Genomic DNA, 12,123 nt, shown 5'->3' with positions numbered 1-12,123 from the left:
GTTTGCCCATTTCTTCCAAGACTTTACTGGTTATTGGGACACAGAATCACAAAACCACCCCTGAAACAGGTGCAATTTTCCGTTCAGGAGATATAACAGTAAGGCATCCATGATTGTATTTTGCATAGAAAACTGTGGCCTTTAACGTAATCTTTTTTTGTTTATTAAAAATCACCTAACATTAAACAACCATTTATCCAGGTCCCATGATCGATTCAGATTCTTCAGAATGTAAGCTTTCAATTAAGAAAACCAATCTCTATCCTTTACAGTTGTAAACATAAATCCACTTGGCTGTTGGAACTGAAATGCATAAAACATTTCACTAGTTCTTACAGGGCATTCTTTCTTAATAAGTGTTTTGTACTGCAAATCCCCTTGCTCACATGAATATTTCATACTGATATGATTAGTCCCACTGACACTCATCTGAGTAAAGACTAGGCATGAGTGAGAGGTTGCAGACTGGAAGCCTTTATTTCTTTTGATATTTCATGTCTTCCCCAGACTGTTCGCTGGCTGAATATTGAATTCACATAATTTAAATGGGAAAATCATGGGCGTCTACTTACATAAACTGTAGCTTTACATGGTGTTGAGTTTAGGGTCTAGAACCAATATTTACTTCCTTTAACTCCCAGTTCTTTGTAGCAAAGTGTACTTGATATCAACACTACATACAGACTACATCGGAAATGAAATATAGGGTGAACTAACAGAGTGATGTGTCCCCTCGAGAAAGACTTCAGCTCTCAGTGCCTATATTTCCCCTTCCACCTTTTATCTATCTTGTCTATTAAACTGTAAGTACTTTGAGACGGGACTGTATCTTACTAAGTGTTTGTACATTGTCCAGAACAGTGGCCATGAGTTGGGGTCTCTAGGTGCTAACGTTACACAAATAAATAATAATGATATCAAATGATCTCGCCACACTTTTCAGCAAAGAACAAAGGGACAAATCTCAGCTAGAGTTAACTGTTCTGGTTCTGTCCCAGTCAATGGAGCTGGGCGGATTTAGAATGAGCAAGTTTCTGGAACTAGAAGCATTTTCTGGTATAATAGGAAGCATTATCTTAAATCATTTTCTCAGACATCTGGGGAGCAGGTAGGTTGAGGATTGGAGCTGGTTTGAAATACTGACCAATAGGCTGGGTTTAGTGCAGCAATTACTGCCATGCGCATTATTATTCTATGGGCAGTTCACTTAGCTGATATTATGTTGTTCCACAGTTGTTTGTTTTAAATATTGGAAATGCCCACAAAACTGCTCCGGTGCTGAACAGTTCATAAATAACTGCACTTTGAGGCTACTCAGAACCATGAAGGTTGGATCTTCTGTTGGCAATAGACATACATTTAGTAACACAGAGTGTGTATTCCAGTCTTTATTGTCAGTGCCAAAGATTGTCAGCTATTGATGTGACAAAGATTTATAGTCAATAATGCAAAAGAAAACACCTTTTTAAAAACCTTTTTTCATGGCTTCAAGAACACCCCCTAATTTACAGCATATTTCCTTGGGGGAAAGACGCTCTGGTTCATTTCTAGAATGCAAAACTATGACCCAAATAACTAAAAGACTGGAAGACAGATTACCTAGAATACAGGAAGATTTGGACAGCCACTGTTGTACAAGAGAAATAAATTCTATACTGGCATCAAACATTTCTGTTTTTGTGGACCTGACTGTTTAAATGGATTGCTACAAAAATAATAAAGGCTCCTGAAGAAGATAACTCCAAGATCATGTATCTTACTTGTCTCAACTTCAATATAGCTTATGTAAGATAGTCTAGGTTTAGATTGTTGTAAACAGTCATTCATTGGGCATGATTCAGCTGTCATGTATTTTCTGTAAAAGAATTACTTAACTGAATGAGTATGGAAGATGTTTTCCTTTAGGTCACCGAGGGATAGCTGAAGCCATATAACTTTGATTGAGTGATAATCTTAGAAACAGTGTGTGTGTTGAGGTTAAGATGTCCGACTTCTTGGCCATCTGTGATCCAAGTCCCTGATTTATCCAGGTTATACCGAACACCATTCATTATTGTGCAGTTCCATCTACTAGGACAACTATGTGCAAAAGGAGGTGATGTCAGTGTCCGTTTGACTGAAAAAAACCCAGCTTTTGTAAAATGGGATTTCCTCTAGTGATATCATTCAAGATAGAAACCAGACCCAGTTCAAAGGTTGGGTGTGTTGTTAAAAATACCTAGCCTGATATAAGAAATTTTATCATATACATATTCTAAGAGACTCAAAGTGTGCAGAACCTGTTTACTAGGACTGTCCAGAAAACAATTCTGGTTTGCGATATTTTTGGGCGGAGGGATTTTGTTTTCATTCTGATGCTGAATGAAAAAGACACCTTTTGAAAAACATTCATGAAAAAAACATGAGAGAGTGTAACCCTATAATATACAATACGGTGGAGTTTGGGTTGCTCACTTAGGATGTAGGAGCCTCAGATTCGAGCCCCTGATTTGGAGCAGGGTCGTCAATCTCAGTTTCCCGCATCTAAATGAGTCTCAGTCTTTCAGATTTCATCCTGAACCTGAGAATCCTTGCTGACAAAATTGTAACAGAAACTTATACATTTCTATGAAACATTTAGTTTTTGATGCAATAAAGCATCAACAAAATGTTTTTGACCAGCTTTACTATTTACTTCTAACTCTTAAGTAAACAATTTAAACAAGTATTTGTGCTGTTTTCTGATTATTAGACTATTAGCTTTCAGAGAAAAATAAAAAGGTTAAGAACATTGGGAGGGCACAAGGGAGTGATCGTGAATCATTAAAGGCCAGGCAATAAGTATAAATGCATTAGGGGTTGGGTGGAGTCTTAGACAGCCTGGGTAGAATTGAGGAACCAGACAAGAGGAAAAAAGGTTAAGCTTGGCAGTGGGACTGTTAATTGATTTGTTGTTATGGACTACGGTCTCAAGTTCTACCACACGTATTTGAATTAGGGGATAAAACCCAAGATCTTTATTTCACGAGCACAAGTTTCTACCATTTGAGCTAAAGGAAAATTGCCATTGAGAGGTTATTTCCCTGTTGTAGGCCTGCCACTAGAGCGCAGAAAATATACGTGTGTAAATCCAATATTCCATCACCAGAGTGTCAAAGCGGCTCACAATCTTTAAGGTATTTATCCTCAGAACAGCCCAGATCAGCGGAGAATTTAACCTAATGTGTTTAAAATAAAGTTGGGCATCCTCCTACTATACTTTAATTACAATGGTGCCAGTGGAAGGAGGAAGAGCTGGTACTTTCCAGTGTTATGAAGAATTGTCACTAGAAAAATCCTCACTTTGTTAATGAAAATGAAAACATGATGCTTAAAAAAAAAATCACTAACCATGTAAGCATTGGAGAGTTATGTAATTCTTGGGTCAAGCCACAGACTTCTATGAGCTTAATCTTTTTCACTATACAATAAATCTGAGTTTAAGATGTTCACAGTCATTGTTATATTTTTTTCTGCTTTCCGTTGGAAAGCTCAGCTAAAGAATTTGCTTTTCATGACCCTCCTTAGGGCCCACACAAAGTAATAAGTCAGCATCATCTTCTAGCTGCAGCTGATAACATTTATTGCTAATTCTTTAAACCCTTCTTAAAAAAGAAAACAAGTCTGCAACCTGCACAGAACCCCCAGGAATAATCGTTCTTTTCCGCGGTTTGGTAATTCAATTGTGACTTGTAAACTTGTGCAGTTGTAGCAAAAAAAAAAGTGTACAGTCAACTCTAATTTATCTTGAGGAACGTAAAAAGTGCTTACTACTACTGGTCTAGTAAATCCAGACTGCTTTATTGAATAAATGTAGTATTTCACTCAGAAGTCCTAGGGAAGAGGCGTTTTAGAATATCTTAACAATTTAGCACACTTTGAAGCTGAATGAAGATTAATTCAGTTTGGAAGAGAGATTTGAACTGATGTTATACCAATTCCAACTTAAATTAATTTGAAAAGAATAAATATTATTTATAGTATTTGGGTTCTGCAAGGCAAACAGCCTACTGGAGAAATTCCTATGTGTATGGTAATCTCTTGAGTATGAGTGGAAGAAAGTAAAGAAATGTAAAAAACTCATGACTAGTTAAAATTATGGATTAGATCTTGCAATATTGTACACAAGTAAGCCTTACACACATAAGTAGGCCCAGATCCAGCAAAACATTTAAGCATCTGTATATCTTTGAACATAGGAATAGTTCAGAGTTGGGCAAACTACAGCCTGCGGGCCACATCTGGCCCATGGGACTGTCCTGCCTGGCCCTTGAGCTCCTGGCCAGGGAGGCTAGCCCCCGGCCCCTCCCCTACTGTCCCCCCTCCCCTGAAGCCTCAGCTTGCCATACCCCCAGTGCTCTGGGCGGTGGCACTGCGAGCTCCTGCCGCAGCGCAGATGCGAGAGCAACCGGCCTACCCTGGTGCTCTAGACTGTGCAGCGGTGTGGCTGGCTCCAGCCGGGTGGTGTGGCTTTCGGTCCTGGTGCTCTGAGCAGCATGGTAAAGGGGCGGGTGTTGGGGGGTTGGATAAGGGGTGGGGGTTCCAGGGTCCAGTCAGGGGACAGGGAGCAGAGGAGCAGTTGGATAGGTGTGGGAGTCCTGGGAGGCAATGTCAAGGGGCGAGGCTGTGGATAGGGGTCAGGGCAGTCAGGGGACAGGGAGCAGGGAGGTTGGATAGGGGGTGGGGTCCAGGGGGGTGGTTGGATTGTGGGGGTCGAAGGAGGGGGCAGTTGGGGACAAGGAGCAGGTGGGGTTGGATGGGTCGGGGGTTCTGAAAGGGGCTGTCAGGGGGTGGGAAGTGGGGGAGGGCAGATTGGGATGGGAGCCATGTTGTTTAGGGGGCACAGGCTTCCCTACCCTACCCTCCACTGGAATAGTTCCACTGATTTTAATGGGGGTTGAGTTCATGCTTTAAAGCCATGCATGTGCTTAATTGTTTTGCTGGACGGGGGCTGTGGTGCTATAAACTGTTATTGATTTAAATAGGACTACCCCCTTTAAGCAAGGCCTTGCAGGACTTAGCCATAACCTTTGAAATTAATTTGATATTTTAATTTCAATAAACATCATATCACTCGCTGTGGTAAATTGAGAGCATTCCTCAAAGATGAACAGCTTCTCCCAGTTTGCAGGAGCCTTTGTAAGTCAGGCAGACTCCTGGCTCACTGCACACACTTGCGTATACAGAAGAAACAGAAGAAAAACTTGTGGAAAAAGATCTGTAAAAATATTTGTACCCCAGTCCTTGCTTCTTCCAAATACATGGAGTGCGCTAGCTCCTGAACTGTGTGTGGCCACGTTTAAAGGAGTTGTGCTAATTCTGAAAATGCAGCTGTCATAAACAGATAAGAAAAGTTAATAGCACAGAAGTACTTTATATCTCTTTGACTGTAAAGGGTTAACAAGTTCAGTAAGCCTGGCTGTCACCTGACCAGAGGACCGATCAGAGGACAGGATACTTTCAAATCTTGAGGGAGGGAAGTTTTTGTGCTGTGCTGTTAGTTTTGGTTGTTGTTCACTCTGGGGGCTCAAAGGGATCAGATGTGCAACCAGGTTTCTCTCCAATCTCCCTGATACCGGTTCTTATAGATTCAAAATAGTGAGTACTAGGTAGATAAAGCGAGTTAGGCTTATGTTTGTTTTCTTTATTTGCAAATGTGTATTTGGTTGGAAGGAGTTCAAATTGGTATTTTGCTGAAAGGATTTTAATTTGTACTTGTATACTTAGGCTGGGAGGGCATTCCCAGTGTCTATAGCTGAAAGACCCTGTACCTATTCCATTTTAAATTTACAAAGCTATTTTTTACTATTTTCCTCTCTTTAATTAAAAGTTTCTTGTTTAAGAACCTGATTGTTTTTTTTTTTTATTCTGGTGTGAGACCCCGGGGATGGGGGTCTGGATCCACCAGGGAATTGGTGGGGAGAAAAGAGGGAAGAGGGAGAGAGAGGCTAAATTCTCTCTGTGTTAGGATTACTGTCTCTCTCAGGGAGAATCTGGAGGGGAAGAGAGAAGGAGGGGGGAAGGTGCATTTTCCTCTCTGTTTCAGGATTCAAGAAGTTTGAATCACAGTGATCTTCCAGGGAAACCCAGGGAGGGGAAGCCTGGGAGAGGCAACGGTGAAGGAAAGGGTTTACTTTCCTTTTGTTAAGATCCAGAGGGTCTGGGTCTTGGGGGTCCCCGGGCCAAGTTTTGGGGGGACCACAGTGTACCAGGCACTGGAATTCCTGGTTGGTGGCAGCGCTACGGGTACTAAGCTGGTAATTGAGCTTAGAGGAATTCATGCTGGTACCCCATCTTTTGGACGCTAAGGTTCAGAGTGGGGAATTGTACCATGACAGCAGCTATGTATATCCAATTGACTCGGTAATGTGTTATTTCACCTGCTCTACTTCTTCCACCTTGGACCAAAATAGACAGCATGAGTGGGCAGGTGTGAGCACAGCCGCACGCCTCACATTTCCTTTTTAGCAATGCACTGTCCCAAAAGTGTCATGGAGTTTGAGGCCAGAAGGGACCATTCAATCATCTAGTTTGATGCCTGTTCCAGGTCACCAGTGCCACCCAGCACCCACACACTACACTGAACAATTGAAATGAGATCAAAGTAAATGAGACCCGCAGGACACTAGATGATTATGGTCCACAGGCAGTGAATAGGAGGATCGGAGGTGCACTGGGCCCTAAGGCCCCCACAATGGCAGGGAAATAGTTAAATGAAATATATACATATAATCCTGGCAAGGTACCTTCACCCACATGCTGCAGAGGAAGAACCTGCCAATCAGACCTTCCCAGCCCCACACAAGGTGATCAGTTAGAGCCTGAGCATGTGACCAAGAACCAGCCACTCAAGCACCTGAAATGAAGAGAGAGAATGATTGGTGCCCTAGATCACCCCACCCAATGTCCCAACTCCACCTGTGGCCAACCCTGATGCTTCAAAGGAAGGAGATTAAAAACCCTCCCAGAATTCACTGGGTGAGGGGAATCCCTTCCTGACCCTACTGATGACCAACTGAAACCTTTATATATGAGCATAGGCTATGTTATTCATCCTACAAGCGCCACAGCTCTGTACTGAAGGTGTACATATGGTCAGGGAGAAGGTATTCAAACCACTCCTTCTTTCCGGGAAACAGGATGTGCAGAATACATTCAGCCTGCTTTAATCCAAAATTTGTATGCACATTAACACTGCTTTAGCTACAATGTAATCCATTTTTTGAGTTAAACTTGATCCTGTTGAAAGACAGAACTTGGCCCTTTGTGTCTGCTCTTCAACTTTAATTCTGTGCAATGGCAGCCCACCACATGGGTTCTTGTGATTAAACTTGTGTTGGTTGGGGGATGGTTCCCAAGGAGAGTATTGCCCTTTGGCCATTCCCTTTCCCATCTCCAGTTACTTCCCTGTTCTAGGGATTGTGAAAAGGGAGGTGTTGAAGAGCGGAATCCCCAGCAGGAATTCTGTGAAGACAATTATTCCTTCTTTCTCTGTTCGAAGACCCACACTTAGGGAAGACCAAAAGTGAGATTTTCAAAAGCATAAGTACAATTGACTTTCAGTAAGTGCTAAATCACTGATGTGTTTCTGAAAATCCCACCACAAGCCTGTCTAGAAACTAGCCTTTAGAATAGTCTCTCCAGGACTATGTCTGTGCTTGTGCGGGTGTATTTTGTTTGTTGGTTTGATTGGATGGAGCAACAGTGCTGGCTCTGCATTAGACACTCCCTACACAAATGGGGAATTTCCTAAACGTTTGTTCTTGCCAGTATTTCTAACATGCTCCTCACACAGAGACCCTGCATCCTTGCCACAGCACCAAGACATGCACCTTCGCTGAGCTAAGCAATATGTTGCCATGCCATAGGACACCACCACCAGATGTGCCACTCCCTAAAAGAAAATCTTACCTGCTTTATTTATGTAGTGTACTTGTGGCCAGGAATAAAAGTGTTGCTCTGACAAAGCATTGGGAAATGGACTGTTACAGCAAAGTAAGTAGTGTTTCAGAGCAAAAGTAGCATTTTACATACACGTCAGGTCAGGAAAAAACATGGAAAAGAAAGGATTCCTTTTAGCAGAAGGAAAGTGGGTGTTTTGACCTGCTGATTTCTTCCTACATAAATAGTTCAAACATGTGAACAGGTTCTTAAGAAACGAGAATCTCCCTGACTGAGACATGACGATAACAACACTATGCTTAATGCTCTTCTCAGCTGAAACATCTCAAAACACTGTGCAGAAGGCAGGAGGAGTTAACTCTGTTTTAAAGAAGAGGAAATTAAGCCATAGAAAAGCTAATTGATTTGCCCCAAGTCACACAGTGAGTCTATCAGAAATGGGCACAGAATTTAGGTTTCGTGACACCTACTTCCCTGTTGCAACCATTGCCTTTATATCTAATACTTATGAAAACATGGCTACATTGTGCACTATGAGCCTGACTCCAGTCTCACATAACCCAGTGTGTTGCAGGAATAAATGGACTGGCATCAACAGAACTTCACAGGTGTAAAAAAAGTAACTAAAAGAACCAGGTCCATGGTATATTGGCCAAGTTAGTACATGCCTGGATTTGTCATATATAGCAAAAGGAACAAAGTCATCCTGGAATATGTGCCTGGCAGAAAACCAGTAGCCATGAACAGGGATGCATGATGCAACTTTGGCATTTGAAAAAAATATTGTTGGGGGCAGGGCTGGAGACCATGCTACAGATCTCCTGGGAATGTAGTGGGGTATGGCTGTGAGGATAAGGGAGATACGTATGTTCGTGCACATGATATTCATCAGAAACTGGCCCCTACGTATATGTTCCCCCATGAAGATTATGTCTTATTACATATGGAATGGGCATGGTGTTAATATAATGCAGATAAAAGCATATCTTCACATTACTTTTGTAGGGTCTTATTGCCCTTTGGGGTGTGGGGATGAGGTGTTGGGCAGAGTATAACTGTTTTCTGATATCCACATAGTCTATAGGATTTAATTCTTCTTTGAACAATCAAGGTAGCAACTGATAGAGGAATATTGGCAGGGAATGGGTTACAGAATATCCTGTACTTCAGTATATTAAGGATGTTTTGTCAAAATTCATACTGGCATTCGGAATATACAACTTCCCATTGGCATTCTATTTGATGTGATCTCCATGAATTAAGGTTAGTGGCTGTTATTTATATTTGAAATATTTAGGAGCTGGATTATTCATGTATTTATGCATCTTAGTGGCTAGATGCTAATTCTTTCCTACCAGATAAAGAGAACCAGTTTAGCTTTCTAAATGCAATGCTAGATGATGTTATAGACCGGCTGTTTGCAATGATACCAAGAACTGGTTTGTAAAATAATAATTAATTTATGGTACGCTGTGAGGAGTTGCTAGAGCATTGGCCTTAGTGTATTGTAATGAACAAAATAGAGTAGTACAATAGAGACAATTAAGGATGACTTTTCATTTAGGTCATGCTATTAGAAACAAATTGCAGAAGATCTTTCTCCTGCAACATGGCCTTTATATGACACGGCCCAACTTTCCTTTCACTTGTCCCGTTGTAAATAAGGCATAACTCAAGAAAAGTCAATGGGCTTAATCCAAAGTGCCCAGTATCCACTGAATGCAGCTGAGGGATGGAGAAAAGAAAGGCGCTTCCACCTCGTATTCCGCCATCAATGAGAGGTGTTGTGATCGGACCAGTGCGGATGAGAGACTGTGCTGGGAAGGGAACGAGAAGGCAAAAGCACATGCTTGATGAGGCAGGACCTGGCCTATCCTCCTTCTTGGGTCTTCTGCTGCCTTCTGGTTGTGCTGGGGGGACCAGGTGGGCTGACTGGTTCTCTCTCTTGCCCTCCTTTCCCACGCCCCCCCCCCCAGAGTCTATTTAACTTCTGCTCTGGCTTTTCAAAAGCATCTTACCCACTTTAGCTGTCCTGCCCACTCTCCCCTTTGCTGTAGTGTAGGAGCTATGTTTTTCTGATTGATCACCTGTTTGGGATTAGCATCATGGAGGCACAGTCAGGTTGAATGGAATTGGACATGAAACTGTAATATATATATTACTATGTGGATATATATATATATATATATATATATATATATATATATATATATATATTAGGAACAGTAAGACTGCTTAGCTTGTCATAACCTGCAGCCAGTGTCCAGTGCAGAAAAAGACTGAAAAGGTCAACTCCCACATTTAAAAGAGACTTGGGATTTTGCTGGTGGACTTTGTGTTTATAGGAGAAGGTGAGACCTGAAATCTTTATGGACTGAGATCTCCCCAAATGGGTGAGGACTCAGAAATGATCTGAGTCCTAGGGATAGACCAGAGAGGACCTAACTTGAGTTATTCCTCACATTAGCGGGTGTGTGTGTGTGTGTGTGTGTGTGTGTGTGTGTGAGAGAGAGAGAGAGAGAGAGAGAGAGAGACAGCATATAGTGCCCTTCCTCGGTGTTAAATTAATAAAATTGTGGCCTGCTGCTTAAATCCATCCTGCTGTCTGTTCATTCACATGTGTGTCCAGATCAAAGCATCAGTGTCATTTGTGGAATTTGGCATGGGAGGTTTGGATTATTATTCAGATTTTAGAAATTCTGTGCTCATGTGTATTCTTATTGTTTTACAGCATGTAAAATCAAGACCAGAGTGAGACATCTTGAGTAATTTTAATTTATGACCTAAACCATACTTTGAGTCCAAGTCTCCACTGGTATAACAGTGGTAGTAATAATAATAATACTTAACCATTTCTGTAGTGCTTTATGTACTCAGCAGAAGTGTAAAAATGTTAAGTCCCACAGCAGCCCTATGAGAAAGGGAAGTATTCTTCTTCTTCTGGAAATTGGAGAAATTGAGGAACAGAGGTTAAATGCCTCACCTAAGGTCACAGAATCCCTCAGTATCAAAGCCAGGATTAGGCTGGAGAAATTCCTAGCTCCCAGTCTTGCTGTCTCTCCACTATCTTTATAAAAATATGAGAGCCTTCTACAGTAGAGTTGTGCATATTCTCATTATTTTGGTGCCATAGGCTATAGAAATGCCAATAAATAAATATATTTGAATGCATTCTGTATATACTGAGGTCCTGAGATTATATGCTTTAGAATCAGTGTGCAATATTCTACTTCACTACAAAAGCATCCCTGTCAGCACAACGCTGAATATCTGATAGCTTCAAAAACAGGCAGTGTGAGGGGGACTATGGAAAACCAACAGTTGCTTAGTTGGGACTACAATAAAGAGGTGGCCTCAGCATCACCTTGGTAACCTCAGGTTTTTGAGTATCAGAGGAGCTGGACTGGCTGATCAGGCTGAGTTACAGGGCTGAGAGCTGAAATAAAGACAACTAAATGTATGAATAAGGGAAAACGTGTCTTTGCTAACCTTCTTCTGCATAGCAACCTAGAGATGCACTAACAAGAAGCCTTATGCTTTATTATAACAGTCTGTCCAGAACAGATCCACTCAAAGGATGATCTAAATGATACGCAGATTCTTAAAATCCAATCTTCTGTCTTGAAATAGAAAACTTCCACCTGAAAGCATTCTGTGTTACAGTGATGAGCGAAAGATAGGTTCTAGCCAGAATTTTGAATTTCACATTTCAGATGATAGAAAAGTTGGATTCAATTCACAGTATCCAAATCCATCCCTGTGGCTTTAATACAAGGGATATCAAAATTAGAATGGGATTATTTTTAAAGATGGTCAGCTACTGGGAAAAAGTCATGGACATTTCATAAATACTGGGACTCATTCAAACCTGTTAGTATTTGCAACTTTGCAAAGCTCTGACAGACTTTGGTTGAATAGGGTATTTGACAACAAATATATGTATTTGAGCCACTAATACATGACCTCCACTTCCTGCCCTAAATGTGCCAGGCCTCTCTTTGTCACATATTAGTGCAGGAGTAGGAGACTTAAGGCATGTCTACGCAGACAATTAGTTTGCAGCAAGCTGGGGTATGAACCTACCCCGCACTAGCCTGCCATAAACTAAATGTCCATGTAGACCCTGCTGACATTCATTAACAGTTTGTTAACAAGTTTTGATCTACTCCTTTTTGAAACCTGGCTAGTGTCGGGGAGATCCAT

This window comes from Gopherus flavomarginatus, chromosome 11, assembly GCF_025201925.1.
Source record: "Gopherus flavomarginatus isolate rGopFla2 chromosome 11, rGopFla2.mat.asm, whole genome shotgun sequence".
Classification (NCBI taxonomy): Eukaryota; Metazoa; Chordata; order Testudines; family Testudinidae; genus Gopherus; species Gopherus flavomarginatus.
Note: the sequence above shows the minus strand (reverse complement) of the source record.